Source organism: Salvelinus namaycush, unplaced genomic scaffold, assembly GCF_016432855.1.
Source record: "Salvelinus namaycush isolate Seneca unplaced genomic scaffold, SaNama_1.0 Scaffold1370, whole genome shotgun sequence".
NCBI classification, from domain to species: Eukaryota; Metazoa; Chordata; class Actinopteri; order Salmoniformes; family Salmonidae; genus Salvelinus; species Salvelinus namaycush.
The window spans coordinates 39100-54447 of record NW_024058087.1 but is presented as its reverse complement, the minus strand read 5'-3'; the positions used below and the strand labels follow the sequence as shown (position 1 = coordinate 54447).

At 37.0% G+C, this 15348-nt stretch overlaps 1 pseudogene; it reads right to left on the bottom strand.

Annotated features, from left to right (window-relative positions):
- The window catches only part of LOC120036504, a 55271-nt pseudogene that overhangs the window by 8358 nt on the left and 31565 nt on the right, over window positions 1-15348 (bottom strand).

The window sequence follows — 15348 nt, the reverse complement described above, 5'->3', positions numbered from 1 at the left end:
CCATACTAACGAGTACTGGTTGGACTAGAGCTATACTAACACGTACTGGTTGGACTAGAGCCATACTAACGAGTACTGGTTGGACTAGAGCTATACTAATGAGTACTGGTTGGACTAGAGCTATACTAACGAGTACTGGTTGGACTAGATCTATACTAACGAGTACAGGTTGGACTAGAGCCATACTAATGAGTAGTGGTTGGACTAGAGCTATACTAACGAGTACTGGTTGGACTATAGCCATACTAATGAGTACTGGTTGGACTAGAGCTATACTAATGAGTACTGGTTGGACTAGAGCTATACTACCGAGTACTGGTTGGACTAGAGCCATACTAATGAGTACTGGTTGGATTAGAGCTATACTAACGAGTACTGGTTGGACTATAGCCATACTAATGAGTACTGGTTGGACTAGAGCTATACTAACGAGTACTGGTTGGACTATAGCCATACTAATGAGTACTGGTTGGACTAGAGCTATACTAACGAGTACTGGTTGGACTATAGCCATACTAATGAGTACTGGTTGGACTAGAGCTATACTAATGCGTACTGGTTGGACTAGAGCTATACTACCGAGTACTGGTTGGACTAGAGCCATACTAATGAGTACTGGTTGGACTAGAGCCATACTAACGAGTACTGGTTGGACTAGAGCTATACTAACGGGTACTGGTTGGACTAGAGCTATACTAACGAGTACTGGTTGGACTAGAGCCATACTAATGAGTACTGGTTGGACTAGAGCCCACTAACGAGTACTGGTTGGACTAGAGCCATACTAACGAGTACTGGTTGGACTAGAGCTATACTAATGAGTACTGGTTGGACTAGAGCCATAGTAATGAGTACTGGTTGGACTAGAGCTATACTAACGAGTACTGGTTGGACTAGAGCCATACTAATGAGTACTGGTTGGACTAGAGCCATACTAACGAGTACTGGTTGGACTAGAGCCATACTAACGAGTACTGGTTGGACTAGAGCTATACTAATGACCAATGGTTGGACTAGAGCCATACTAACGAGTACTGGTTGGACTAGAGCCATACTAACGACCACTGGTTGGACTAGAGCTATACTAACGAGAAATTGTTGGACTAGAGCTATACTAATGACCAATGGTTGGACTAGAGCCATACTAACGAGTACTGGTTGGACTAGAGCCATACTAACGACCACTGGTTGGACTAGAGCTATACTAACGAGTACTGGTTGGACTAGAGCTATACTAACGAGTACTGGTTGGACTAGAGCCATACTAATGAGTACTGGTTGGACTAGAGCTATACTAACGAGTACTGGTTGGACTAGAGCTATACTAATGAGTACTGGTTGGACTAGAGCTATACTAACGACCACTGGTTGGACTAGAGCTATACTAACGAGTACTGGTTGGACTAGATCTATACTAACGAGTACAGGTTGGACTAGAGCCATACTAATGAGTAGTGGTTGGACTAGAGCTATACTAACGAGTACTGGTTGGACTATAGCCATACTAATGAGTACTGGTTGGACTAGAGCTATACTAATGGGTACTGGTTGGACTAGAGCTATACTACCGAGTACTGGTTGGACTAGAGCCATACTAATGAGTACTGGTTGGATTAGAGCTATACTAACGAGTACTGGTTGGACTATAGCCATACTAATGAGTACTGGTTGGACTAGAGCTATACTAACGAGTACTGGTTGGACTATAGCCATACTAATGAGTACTGGTTGGACTAGAGCTATACTAATGAGTACTGGTTGGACTAGAGCTATACTACCGAGTACTGGTTGGACTAGAGCCATACTAACGAGTACTGGTTGGACTAGAGCCATACTAATGAGTACTGGTTGGACTAGAGCCATACTAACGAGTACTGGTTGGACTAGAGCTATACTAACGGGTACTGGTTGGACTAGAGCTATACTAACGAGTACTGGTTGGACTAGAGCCATACTAATGAGTACTGGTTGGACTAGAGCCCACTAACGAGTACTGGTTGGACTAGAGCCATACTAACGAGTACTGGTTGGACTAGAGCTATACTAACGAGTACTGGTTGGACTAGAGCCATAGTAATGAGTACTGGTTGGACTAGAGCTATACTAACGAGTACTGGTTGGACTAGAGCCATACTAATGAGTACTGGTTGGACTAGAGCCATACTAACGAGTACTGGTTGGACTAGAGCTATACTAACGAGTACTGGTTGGACTAGAGCCATACTAACGAGAAATTGTTGAACTAGAGCCATACTAACGAGTGCTAGTTGGAAAAGACCCACACTAACGAGTACTGGTTGGAAAAGACCCATACTAACGAGTACTGGTTGGACTAGAGCCATACTAACGAGTAGTGGTTAGATTCATACTAACGCGTACTGTTTGGACAAGGGCAATACTAACGACTACTGGTTGGACTAGAGCCATACTTACGAGTACTGGTTGTACTAGAGTTCTATTTACGAGTGCTGGTTGTATTAGAGTTCTACTTACGAGTACTGGTTGTACTAGAGTTCTACTTATGAGTGCTGGTTGGACTAGAATTCTACTTACGAGTACTGGTTGTATTAGAGTTCTACTTACGAGTACTGGTTGTATTAGAGTTCTACTTACGAGTACTGGTTGTACTAGAGTTCTACTTACGAGTACTGGTTGTACTAGAGTTCTACTTACGAGTGCTGGTTGTATTAGAGTTCTACTTACGAGTACTGGTTGTACTAGAGTTCTACTTACGAGTGCTGGTTGGACTAGAGTTCTACTTACGAGTGCTGGTTGTATTAGAGTTCTACTTACGAGTACTGGTTGTATTAGAGTTCTACTTACGAGTACTGGTTGTACTAGAGTTCTACTTACGAGTACTGGTTGTACTAGAGTTCTACTTACGAGTACTGGTTGTACTAGAGTTCTACTTACGAGTACTGGTTGTACTAGAGTTCTACTTACGAGTGCTGGTTGTATTAGAGTTCTACTTACGAGTGCTGGTTGGACTAGAGTTCTACTTACGAGTGCTGGTTGGACTCGTTCCTTCCCATGTCTGGACAGTTGATCTTCTGCCGGAGGATCCTGATGATGCAGATGAAGAGGATGAAGTTCATCTGGAAGTGATTCAGAGATATTTAAATAATACAGAACCTCATGTGGACTTTTGTTTTCTCTACTCTCCTAAACTCTACTGGTGTGTTCTCTACTCTCCTAAAATCTACTGGTGTGTTCTGTACTCTAATAAAATCTACTGGTGTGTTCTGTATTGTACTCTACTAGTGTGTTCTGTATTGTACTCTACTAGTGTGTTCTGTATTGTACTCTACTAGTGTGTTCTGTATTGTACTCTACTAGTGTGTTCTGTATTGTACTCTACTAGTGTGTTCTGTATTGTACTCTACTAGTGTGTTCTGTATTGTACTCTACTAAACTCTACTAGTGTGTTCTGTATTGTACTCTACTAAACTCTACTAGTGTGTTCTGTATTGTACTCTCCTAAACTCTACTAGTGTGTTCTGTATTGTACTCTACTAAACTCTACTGGTGTGTTCTGTATTGTACTCTACTAAACTCTACTAGTGTGTTCTGTATTGTACTCTCCTAAAATCTACTGGTGTGTTCTGTATTGTACTCTCCTAAAATCTACTGGTGTGTTCTGTATTGTACTCTCCTAAAATCTACTGGTGTGTTCTGTATTGTACTCTACTAGTGTGTTCTGTATTGTACTCTACTAAACTCTACTAGTGTGTTCTGTATTGTACTCTCCTAAAATCTACTGGTGTGTTCTGTATTGTACTCTACTAGTGTGTTCTGTATTGTACTCTACTAGTGTGTTCTGTATTGTACTCTACTGGTGTGTTCTCTACTCTCCTAAAATCTACTGGTGTGTTCTGTACTCTAATAAAATCTACTGGTGTGTTCTGTATTGTACTCTAATAAACTCTACTGGTGTGTTCTGTACTCTAATAAAATCTACTGGTGTGTTCTGTATTGTACTCTACTGGTGTGTTCTGTATTGTACTCTACTAAACTCTACTGGTGTGTTCTGTATTGTACTCTACTAAACTCTACTGGTGTGTTCTGTATTGTACTCTACTAGTGTGTTCTGTATTGTACTCTACTGGTGTGTTCTGTATTGTACTCTACTAAACTCTACTAGTGTGTTCTGTATTGTACTCTACTAGTGTGTTCTGTATTGTACTCTACTAAACTCTACTGGTGTGTTCTGTATTGTACTCTACTAAACTCTACTGGTGTGTTCTGTATTGTACTCTACTAGTGTGTTCTGTATTGTACTCTACTAAACTCTACTAGTGTGTTCTGTATTGTACTCTACTAAACTCTACTAGTGTGTTCTGTATTGTACTCTACTGGTGTGTTCTGTATTGTACTCTACTAGTGTGTTCTGTATTGTACTCTACTAAACTCTACTGGTGTGTTCTGTATTGTACTCTACTAGTGTGTTCTGTATTGTACTCTACTAGTGTGTTCTGTATTGTACTCTACTAGTGTGTTCTGTATTGTACTCTACTAAACTCTACTGGTGTGTTCTGTATTGTACTCTACTAAACTCTACTAGTGTGTTCTGTATTGTACTCTACTGGTGTGTTCTGTATTGTACTCTACTAAACTCTACTGGTGTGTTCTGTATTGTACTCTACTAGTGTATTCTGTATTGTACTCTACTGGTGTGTTCTGTATTGTACTCTACTAAACTCTACTGGTGTGTTCTGTATTGTACTCTACTAAACTCTACTGGTGTGTTCTGTATTGTACTCTACTAAACTCTACTAGTGTGTTCTGTATTGTACTCTACTAGTGTGTTCTGTATTGTACTCTACTAAACTCTACTAGTGTGTTCTGTATTGTACTCTACTGGTGTGTTCTGTATTGTACTCTACTAGTGTGTTCTGTATTGTACTCTACTAAACTCTACTAGTGTGTTCTGTATTGTACTCTACTAAACTCTACTAGTGTGTTCTGTATTGTACTCTACTAAACTCTACTAGTGTGTTCTGTATTGTACTCTACTAAACTCTACTAGTGTGTTCTGTATTGTACTCTACTAGTGTGTTCTGTATTGTACTCTACTAAACTCTACTGGTGTGTTCTGTATTGTACTCTACTAGTGTGTTCTGTATTGTACTCTACTAAACTCTACTGGTGTGTTCTGTATTGTACTCTACTAGTGTGTTCTGTATTGTACTCTACTAAACTCTACTAGTGTGTTCTGTATTGTACTCTACTAAACTCTACTAGTGTGTTCTGTATTGTACTCTACTAAACTCTACTAGTGTGTTCTGTATTGTACTCTACTAGTGTGTTCTGTATTGTACTCTACTGGTGTGTTCTGTATTGTACTCTACTAAACTCTACTAGTGTGTTCTGTATTGTACTCTACTAAACTCTACTAGTGTGTTCTGTATTGTACTCTACTAGTGTGTTCTGTATTGTACTCTACTAGTGTGTTCTGTATTGTACTCTACTGGTGTGTTCTGTATTGTACTCTACTAAACTCTACTAGTGTGTTCTGTATTGTACTCTACTAAACTCTACTGGTGTGTTCTGTATTGTACTCTACTAGTGTGTTCTGTATTGTACTCTACTGGTGTGTTCTGTATTGTACTCTACTAAACTCTACTAGTGTGTTCTGTATTGTACTCTACTAAACTCTACTGGTGTGTTCTGTATTGTACTCTACTAGTGTGTTCTGTATTGTACTCTACTGGTGTGTTCTGTATTGTACTCTACTAAACTCTACTAGTGTGTTCTGTATTGTACTCTACTAAACTCTACTGGTGTGTTCTGTATTGTACTCTACTAGTGTGTTCTGTATTGTACTCTACTGGTGTGTTCTGTATTGTACTCTACTAAACTCTACTAGTGTGTTCTGTATTGTACTCTACTAGTGTGTTCTGTATTGTACTCTACTAAACTCTACTGGTGTGTTCTGTATTGTACTCTACTAGTGTGTTCTGTATTGTACTCTACTAAACTCTACTAGTGTGTTCTGTATTGTACTCTACTAAACTCTACTAGTGTGTTCTGTATTGTACTCTACTAAACTCTACTAGTGTGTTCTGTATTGTACTCTACTAGTGTGTTCTGTATTGTACTCTACTAAACTCTACTAGTGTGTTCTGTATTGTACTCTACTGGTGTGTTCTGTATTGTACTCTACTAGTGTGTTCTGTATTGTACTCTACTAGTGTGTTCTGTATTGTACTCTACTAGTGTGTTCTGTATTGTACTCTACTGGTGTGTTCTGTATTGTACTCTACTAAACTCTACTAGTGTGTTCTGTATTGTACTCTACTAAACTCTACTAGTGTGTTCTGTATTGTACTCTACTAAACTCTACTAGTGTGTTCTGTATTGTACTCTACTAAACTCTACTAGTGTGTTCTGTATTGTACTCTACTAGTGTGTTCTGTATTGTACTCTACTGGTGTGTTCTGTATTGTACTCTACTAGTGTGTTCTGTATTGTACTCTACTAGTGTGTTCTGTATTGTACTCTACTAAACTCTACTAGTGTGTTCTGTATTGTACTCTACTAAACTCTACTAGTGTGTTCTGTATTGTACTCTACTAAACTCTACTAGTGTGTTCTGTATTGTACTCTACTAAACTCTACTAGTGTGTTCTGTATTGTACTCTACTAAACTCTACTAGTGTGTTCTGTATTGTACTCTACTAAACTCTACTAGTGTGTTCTGTATTGTACTCTACTAAACTCTACTAGTGTGTTCTGTATTGTACTCTACTAAACTCTACTAGTGTGTTCTGTATTGTACTCTACTAGTGTGTTCTGTATTGTACTCTACTAGTGTGTTCTGTATTGTACTCTACTAAACTCTACTAGTGTGTTCTGTATTGTACTCTACTAAACTCTACTAGTGTGTTCTGTATTGTACTCTACTAAACTCTACTAGTGTGTTCTGTATTGTACTCTACTAAACTCTACTGGTGTGTTCTGTATTGTACTCTACTAAACTCTACTGGTGTGTTCTGTATTGTACTCTACTAAACTCTACTAGTGTGTTCTGTATTGTACTCTACTAAACTCTACTAGTGTGTTCTGTATTGTACTCTACTAAACTCTACTAGTGTGTTCTGTATTGTACTCTACTAAACTCTACTAGTGTGTTCTGTATTGTACTCTACTAAACTCTACTGGTGTGTTCTGTATTGTACTCTACTAAACTCTACTAGTGTGTTCTGTATTGTACTCTACTAGTGTGTTCTGTATTGTACTCTACTAAACTCTACTAGTGTGTTCTGTATTGTACTCTACTAAACTCTACTAGTGTGTTCTGTATTGTACTCTACTAAACTCTACTAGTGTGTTCTGTATTGTACTCTACTAGTGTGTTCTGTATTGTACTCTACTAAACTCTACTAGTGTGTTCTGTATTGTACTCTACTAAACTCTACTGGTGTGTTCTGTATTGTACTCTACTAAACTCTACTAGTGTGTTCTGTATTGTACTCTACTAAACTCTACTAGTGTGTTCTGTATTGTACTCTACTAAACTCTACTGGTGTGTTCTGTATTGTACTCTACTAGTGTGTTCTGTATTGTACTCTACTAAACTCTACTGGTGTGTTCTGTATTGTACTCTACTAAACTCTACTGGTGTGTTCTGTATTGTACTCTACTAGTGTGTTCTGTATTGTACTCTACTAGTGTGTTCTGTATTGTACTCTACTAAACTCTACTAGTGTGTTCTGTATTGTACTCTACTAAACTCTACTAGTGTGTTCTGTATTGTACTCTACTGGTGTGTTCTGTATTGTACTCTACTAAACTCTACTAGTGTGTTCTGTATTGTACTCTACTAAACTCTACTGGTGTGTTCTGTATTGTACTCTACTAAACTCTACTGGTGTGTTCTGTATTGTACTCTACTAAACTCTACTAGTGTGTTCTGTATTGTACTCTACTAAACTCTACTGGTGTGTTCTGTATTGTACTCTACTAAACTCTACTAGTGTGTTCTGTATTGTACTCTACTGGTGTGTTCTGTATTGTACTCTACTAAACTCTACTAGTGTGTTCTGTATTGTACTCTACTAAACTCTACTAGTGTGTTCTGTATTGTACTCTACTGGTGTGTTCTGTATTGTACTCTACTAAACTCTACTAGTGTGTTCTGTATTGTACTCTACTAAACTCTACTAGTGTGTTCTGTATTGTACTCTACTAAACTCTACTAGTGTGTTCTGTATTGTACTCTACTAAACTCTACTAGTGTGTTCTGTATTGTACTCTACTAAACTCTACTAGTGTGTTCTGTATTGTACTCTACTGGTGTGTTCTGTATTGTACTCTACTAAACTCTACTAGTGTGTTCTGTATTGTACTCTACTAAACTCTACTAGTGTGTTCTGTATTGTACTCTACTAAACTCTACTAGTGTGTTCTGTATTGTACTCTACTAAACTCTACTAGTGTGTTCTGTATTGTACTCTACTAGTGTGTTCTGTATTGTACTCTACTGGTGTGTTCTGTATTGTACTCTACTAGTGTGTTCTGTATTGTACTCTACTGGTGTGTTCTGTATTGTACTCTACTAGTGTGTTCTGTATTGTACTCTACTGGTGTGTTCTGTATTGTACTCTACTGGTGTGTTCTGTATTGTACTCTACTAGTGTGTTCTGTATTGTACTCTACTAGTGTGTTCTGTATTGTACTCTACTAGTGTGTTCTGTATTGTACTCTACTAGTGTGTTCTGTATTGTACTCTACTGGTGTGTTCTGTATTGTACTCTACTGGTGTGTTCTGTATTGTACTCTACTAGTGTGTTCTGTATTGTACTCTACTAAACTCTACTGGTGTGTTCTGTATTGTACTCTACTAGTGTGTTCTGTATTGTACTCTACTAGTGTGTTCTGTATTGTACTCTACTGGTGTGTTCTGTATTGTACTCTACTGGTGTGTTCTGTATTGTACTCTACTAGTGTGTTCTGTATTGTACTCTACTAAACTCTACTGGTGTGTTCTGTATTGTACTCTACTAAACTCTACTGGTGTGTTCTGTATTGTACTCTACTAAACTCTACTAGTGTGTTCTGTATTGTACTCTACTGGTGTGTTCTGTATTGTACTCTACTAGTGTGTTCTGTATTGTACTCTACTAAACTCTACTAGTGTGTTCTGTATTGTACTCTAATAAACTCCACTAGTGTGTTCTGTATTGTACTCTACTAAACTCTACTGGTGTGTTCTGTATTGTACTCTACTGGTGTGTTCTGTATTGTACTCTACTGGTGTGTTCTGTATTGTACTCTACTGGTGTGTTCTGTATTGTACTCTACTAAACTCTACTGGTGTGTTCTGTATTGTACTCTACTAAACTCTACTGGTGTGTTCTGTATTGTACTCTACTAAACTCTACTAGTGTGTTCTGTATTGTACTCTACTAAACTCTACTGGTGTGTTCTGTATTGTACTCTACTAAACTCTACTAGTGTGTTCTGTATTGTACTCTACTAGTGTGTTCTGTATTGTACTCTACTAAACTCTACTGGTGTGTTCTGTATTGTACTCTACTGGTGTGTTCTGTATTGTACTCTACTGGTGTGTTCTGTATTGTACTCTACTGGTGTGTTCTGTATTGTACTCTACTAAACTCTACTAGTGTGTTCTGTATTGTACTCTACTAGTGTGTTCTGTATTGTACTCTACTAAACTCTACTGGTGTGTTCTGTATTGTACTCTACTAAACTCTACTAGTGTGTTCTGTATTGTACTCTACTAAACTCTACTGGTGTGTTCTGTATTGTACTCTACTAAACTCTACTGGTGTGTTCTGTATTGTACTCTACTAAACTCTACTAGTGTGTTCTGTATTGTACTCTACTAAACTCTACTGGTGTGTTCTGTATTGTACTCTACTAAACTCTACTGGTGTGTTCTGTATTGTACTCTACTAGTGTGTTCTGTATTGTACTCTACTAGTGTGTTCTGTATTGTACTCTACTAAACTCTACTAGTGTGTTCTGTATTGTACTCTACTAAACTCTACTGGTGTGTTCTGTATTGTACTCTACTAGTGTGTTCTGTATTGTACTCTACTAGTGTGTTCTGTATTGTACTCTACTAAACTCTACTAGTGTGTTCTGTATTGTACTCTACTAAACTCTACTAGTGTGTTCTGTATTGTACTCTACTAAACTCTACTGGTGTGTTCTGTATTGTACTCTACTAGTGTGTTCTGTATTGTACTCTACTAGTGTGTTCTGTATTGTACTCTACTAAACTCTACTAGTGTGTTCTGTATTGTACTCTACTAAACTCTACTAGTGTGTTCTGTATTGTACTCTACTGGTGTGTTCTGTATTGTACTCTACTAAACTCTACTAGTGTGTTCTGTATTGTACTCTACTAGTGTGTTCTGTATTGTACTCTACTAAACTCTACTAGTGTGTTCTGTATTGTACTCTACTAAACTCTACTAGTGTGTTCTGTATTGTACTCTACTGGTGTGTTCTGTATTGTACTCTACTAGTGTGTTCTGTATTGTACTCTACTAAACTCTACTGGTGTGTTCTGTATTGTACTCTACTAAACTCTACTAGTGTGTTCTGTATTGTACTCTACTAAACTCTACTAGTGTGTTCTGTATTGTACTCTACTAAACTCTACTGGTGTGTTCTGTATTGTACTCTACTAAACTCTACTAGTGTGTTCTGTATTGTACTCTACTGGTGTGTTCTGTATTGTACTCTACTGGTGTGTTCTGTATTGTACTCTACTGGTGTGTTCTGTATTGTACTCTACTGGTGTGTTCTGTATTGTACTCTACTAGTGTGTTCTGTATTGTACTCTACTGGTGTGTTCTGTATTGTACTCTACTGGTGTGTTCTGTATTGTACTCTACTAGTGTGTTCTGTATTGTACTCTACTGGTGTGTTCTGTATTGTACTCTACTAGTGTGTTCTGTATTGTACTCTACTAGTGTGTTCTGTATTGTACTCTACTGGTGTGTTCTGTATTGTACTCTACTGGTGTGTTCTGTATTGTACTCTACTAGTGTGTTCTGTATTGTACTCTACTAAACTCTACTGGTGTGTTCTGTATTGTACTCTACTGGTGTGTTCTGTATTGTACTCTACTAGTGTGTTCTGTATTGTACTCTACTAGTGTGTTCTGTATTGTACTCTACTGGTGTGTTCTGTATTGTACTCTACTAGTGTGTTCTGTATTGTACTCTACTAAACTCTACTGGTGTGTTCTGTATTGTACTCTACTAAACTCTACTGGTGTGTTCTGTATTGTACTCTACTAAACTCTACTAGTGTGTTCTGTATTGTACTCTACTAGTGTGTTCTGTATTGTACTCTACTAGTGTGTTCTGTATTGTACTCTACTAAACTCTACTAGTGTGTTCTGTATTGTACTCTACTAAACTCTACTAGTGTGTTCTGTATTGTACTCTACTAAACTCTACTAGTGTGTTCTGTATTGTACTCTACTAAACTCTACTGGTGTGTTCTGTATTGTACTCTACTGGTGTGTTCTGTATTGTACTCTACTGGTGTGTTCTGTATTGTACTCTACTGGTGTGTTCTGTATTGTACTCTACTAAACTCTACTAGTGTGTTCTGTATTGTACTCTACTAAACTCTACTGGTGTGTTCTGTATTGTACTCTAATAAACTCTACTAGTGTGTTCTGTATTGTACTCTACTAAACTCTACTAGTGTGTTCTGTATTGTACTCTAATAAACTCTACTAGTGTGTTCTGTATTGTACTCTACTAGTGTGTTCTGTATTGTACTCTACTAAACTCTACTAGTGTGTTCTGTATTGTACTCTACTAAACTCTACTGGTGTGTTCTGTATTGTACTCTACTGGTGTGTTCTGTATTGTACTCTACTGGTGTGTTCTGTATTGTACTCTACTGGTGTGTTCTGTATTGTACTCTACTAAACTCTACTGGTGTGTTCTGTATTGTACTCTACTAAACTCTACTGGTGTGTTCTGTATTGTACTCTACTAAACTCTACTAGTGTGTTCTGTATTGTACTCTACTAAACTCTACTGGTGTGTTCTGTATTGTACTCTACTAAACTCTACTAGTGTGTTCTGTATTGTACTCTACTAGTGTGTTCTGTATTGTACTCTACTAAACTCTACTGGTGTGTTCTGTATTGTACTCTACTGGTGTGTTCTGTATTGTACTCTACTGGTGTGTTCTGTATTGTACTCTACTGGTGTGTTCTGTATTGTACTCTACTAAACTCTACTAGTGTGTTCTGTATTGTACTCTACTAGTGTGTTCTGTATTGTACTCTACTAAACTCTACTAGTGTGTTCTGTATTGTACTCTACTAGTGTGTTCTGTATTGTACTCTACTAAACTCTACTAGTGTGTTCTGTATTGTACTCTACTGGTGTGTTCTGTATTGTACTCTACTGGTGTGTTCTGTATTGTACTCTACTGGTGTGTTCTGTATTGTACTCTACTAAACTCTACTAGTGTGTTCTGTATTGTACTCTACTAGTGTGTTCTGTATTGTACTCTACTAAACTCTACTGGTGTGTTCTGTATTGTACTCTACTAGTGTGTTCTGTATTGTACTCTACTAGTGTGTTCTGTATTGTACTCTACTAAACTCTACTAGTGTGTTCTGTATTGTACTCTACTAAACTCTACTAGTGTGTTCTGTATTGTACTCTACTGGTGTGTTCTGTATTGTACTCTACTAAACTCTACTAGTGTGTTCTGTATTGTACTCTACTAGTGTGTTCTGTATTGTACTCTACTAAACTCTACTAGTGTGTTCTGTATTGTACTCTACTAAACTCTACTGGTGTGTTCTGTATTGTACTCTACTAAACTCTACTAGTGTGTTCTGTATTGTACTCTACTAAACTCTACTAGTGTGTTCTGTATTGTACTCTACTAAACTCTACTAGTGTGTTCTGTATTGTACTCTACTGGTGTGTTCTGTATTGTACTCTACTGGTGTGTTCTGTATTGTACTCTACTAGTGTGTTCTGTATTGTACTCTACTAAACTCTACTGGTGTGTTCTGTATTGTACTCTACTAAACTCTACTAGTGTGTTCTGTATTGTACTCTACTAAACTCTACTAGTGTGTTCTGTATTGTACTCTACTAAACTCTACTGGTGTGTTCTGTATTGTACTCTACTAAACTCTACTGGTGTGTTCTGTATTGTACTCTACTAAACTCTACTAGTGTGTTCTGTATTGTACTCTACTAAACTCTACTGGTGTGTGACAGAGACAGACAGACAGACCTCGCTCTACAATAATAACTATGACAGAGACAGACAGACCTCTCTCTACAGTAATAACTATGACAGAGACAGACAGACAGACCTCTACAGTAATAACTATGACAGAGACAGACAGACAGACCTCTACAGTAATAACCATAACACCTACTTCTGAGGGAGTGAGAGTTGAATCATACTAATCTTGAAAGGCTGAACAACTCACCAGGATGGAGGCCAGTATTGGTGTCTTAATGATCCACCAGAACATCTCCGTCTTTTCAATTATGTCCCAGCACCTGGTAACATATAGGTGATATCACATATATTATTACATATATCACAGCACCTGGTAACATATAGGTGATATCACATATATTATTACATATATCACAACACCTGGTAACATATAGGTGATATCACATATATTATTACATATATCCCAGCATCTGGTAACATATAGGTGACATCACATATAATATTACATATGTCCCAGCATCTGGTAACATATAGGTGACATCACATATATTATTACATATATCACAACACCTGGTAACATATAGGTGACATCACATATATTATTACATATATCACAACACCTGGTAACATATAGGTGACATCACATATATTATTACATATATCACAACACCTGGTAACATATAGGTGACATCACATATATTATTACATATATCACAACACCTGGTAACATATAGGTGACATCACATATAATATTACATATATCACAACACCTGGTAACATATAGGTGACATCACATATATTATTACATATATCACAACACCTGGTAACATATAGGTGACATCACATATAATATTACATATATCACAGCACCTGGTAACATATAGGTGACATCACATATATTATTACATATATCACAACACCTGGTAACATATAGGTGACATCACATATATTATTACATATATCACAGCATCTGGTAACATATAGGTGACATCACATATAATATTACATATGTCCCAGCATCTGGTAACATATAGGTGACATCACATATATTATTACATATATCACAACACCTGGTAACATATAGGTGACATCACATATATTATTACATATATCACAGCATCTGGTAACATATAGGTGACATCACATATATTATTACATATATCACAGCATCTGGTAACATATAGGTGACATCACATATATTATTACATATATCACAACACCTGGTAACATATAGGTGACATCACATATAAAATTACATATATCACAACACCTGGTAACATATAGGTGACATCACATATAATATTACATATATCACAACACCTGGTAACATATAGGTGACATCACATATAATATTACATATATCACAGCATCTGGTAACATATAGGTGACATCACATATAATATTACATATATCACAACACCTGGTAACATATAGGTGACATCACATATAATATTACATATATCACAGCACCTGGTAACATATAGGTGACATCACATATAATATTACATATATCACAACACCTGGTAACATATAGGTGACATCACATATATTATTACATATATCGCAACACCTGGTAACATATAGGTGACATCACATATATTATTACATATATCACAGCACCTGGTAACATATAGGTGACATCACATATAATATTACATATATCACAGCACCTGGTAACATATAGGTGACATCACATATAATATTACATATATCACAACACCTGGTAACATATAGGTGACATCACATATATTATTACATATATCACAACACCTGGTAACATATAGGTGACATCACATATATTATTACATATATCACAACACCTGGTAACATATAGGTGACATCACATATATTATTACATATATCACAGCATCTGGTAACATATAGGTGACATCACATATAATATTACATATATCACAACACCTGGTAACATATAGGTGACATCACATATATTATTACATATATCACAACACCTGGTAACATATAGGTGACATCACATATATTATTACATATATCACAACACCTGGTAACATATAGGTGACATCACATATATTATTACATATGTCCCAGCATCTGGTAACATATAGGTGACATCACATATATTATTACATATATCACAACACCTGGTAACATATAGGT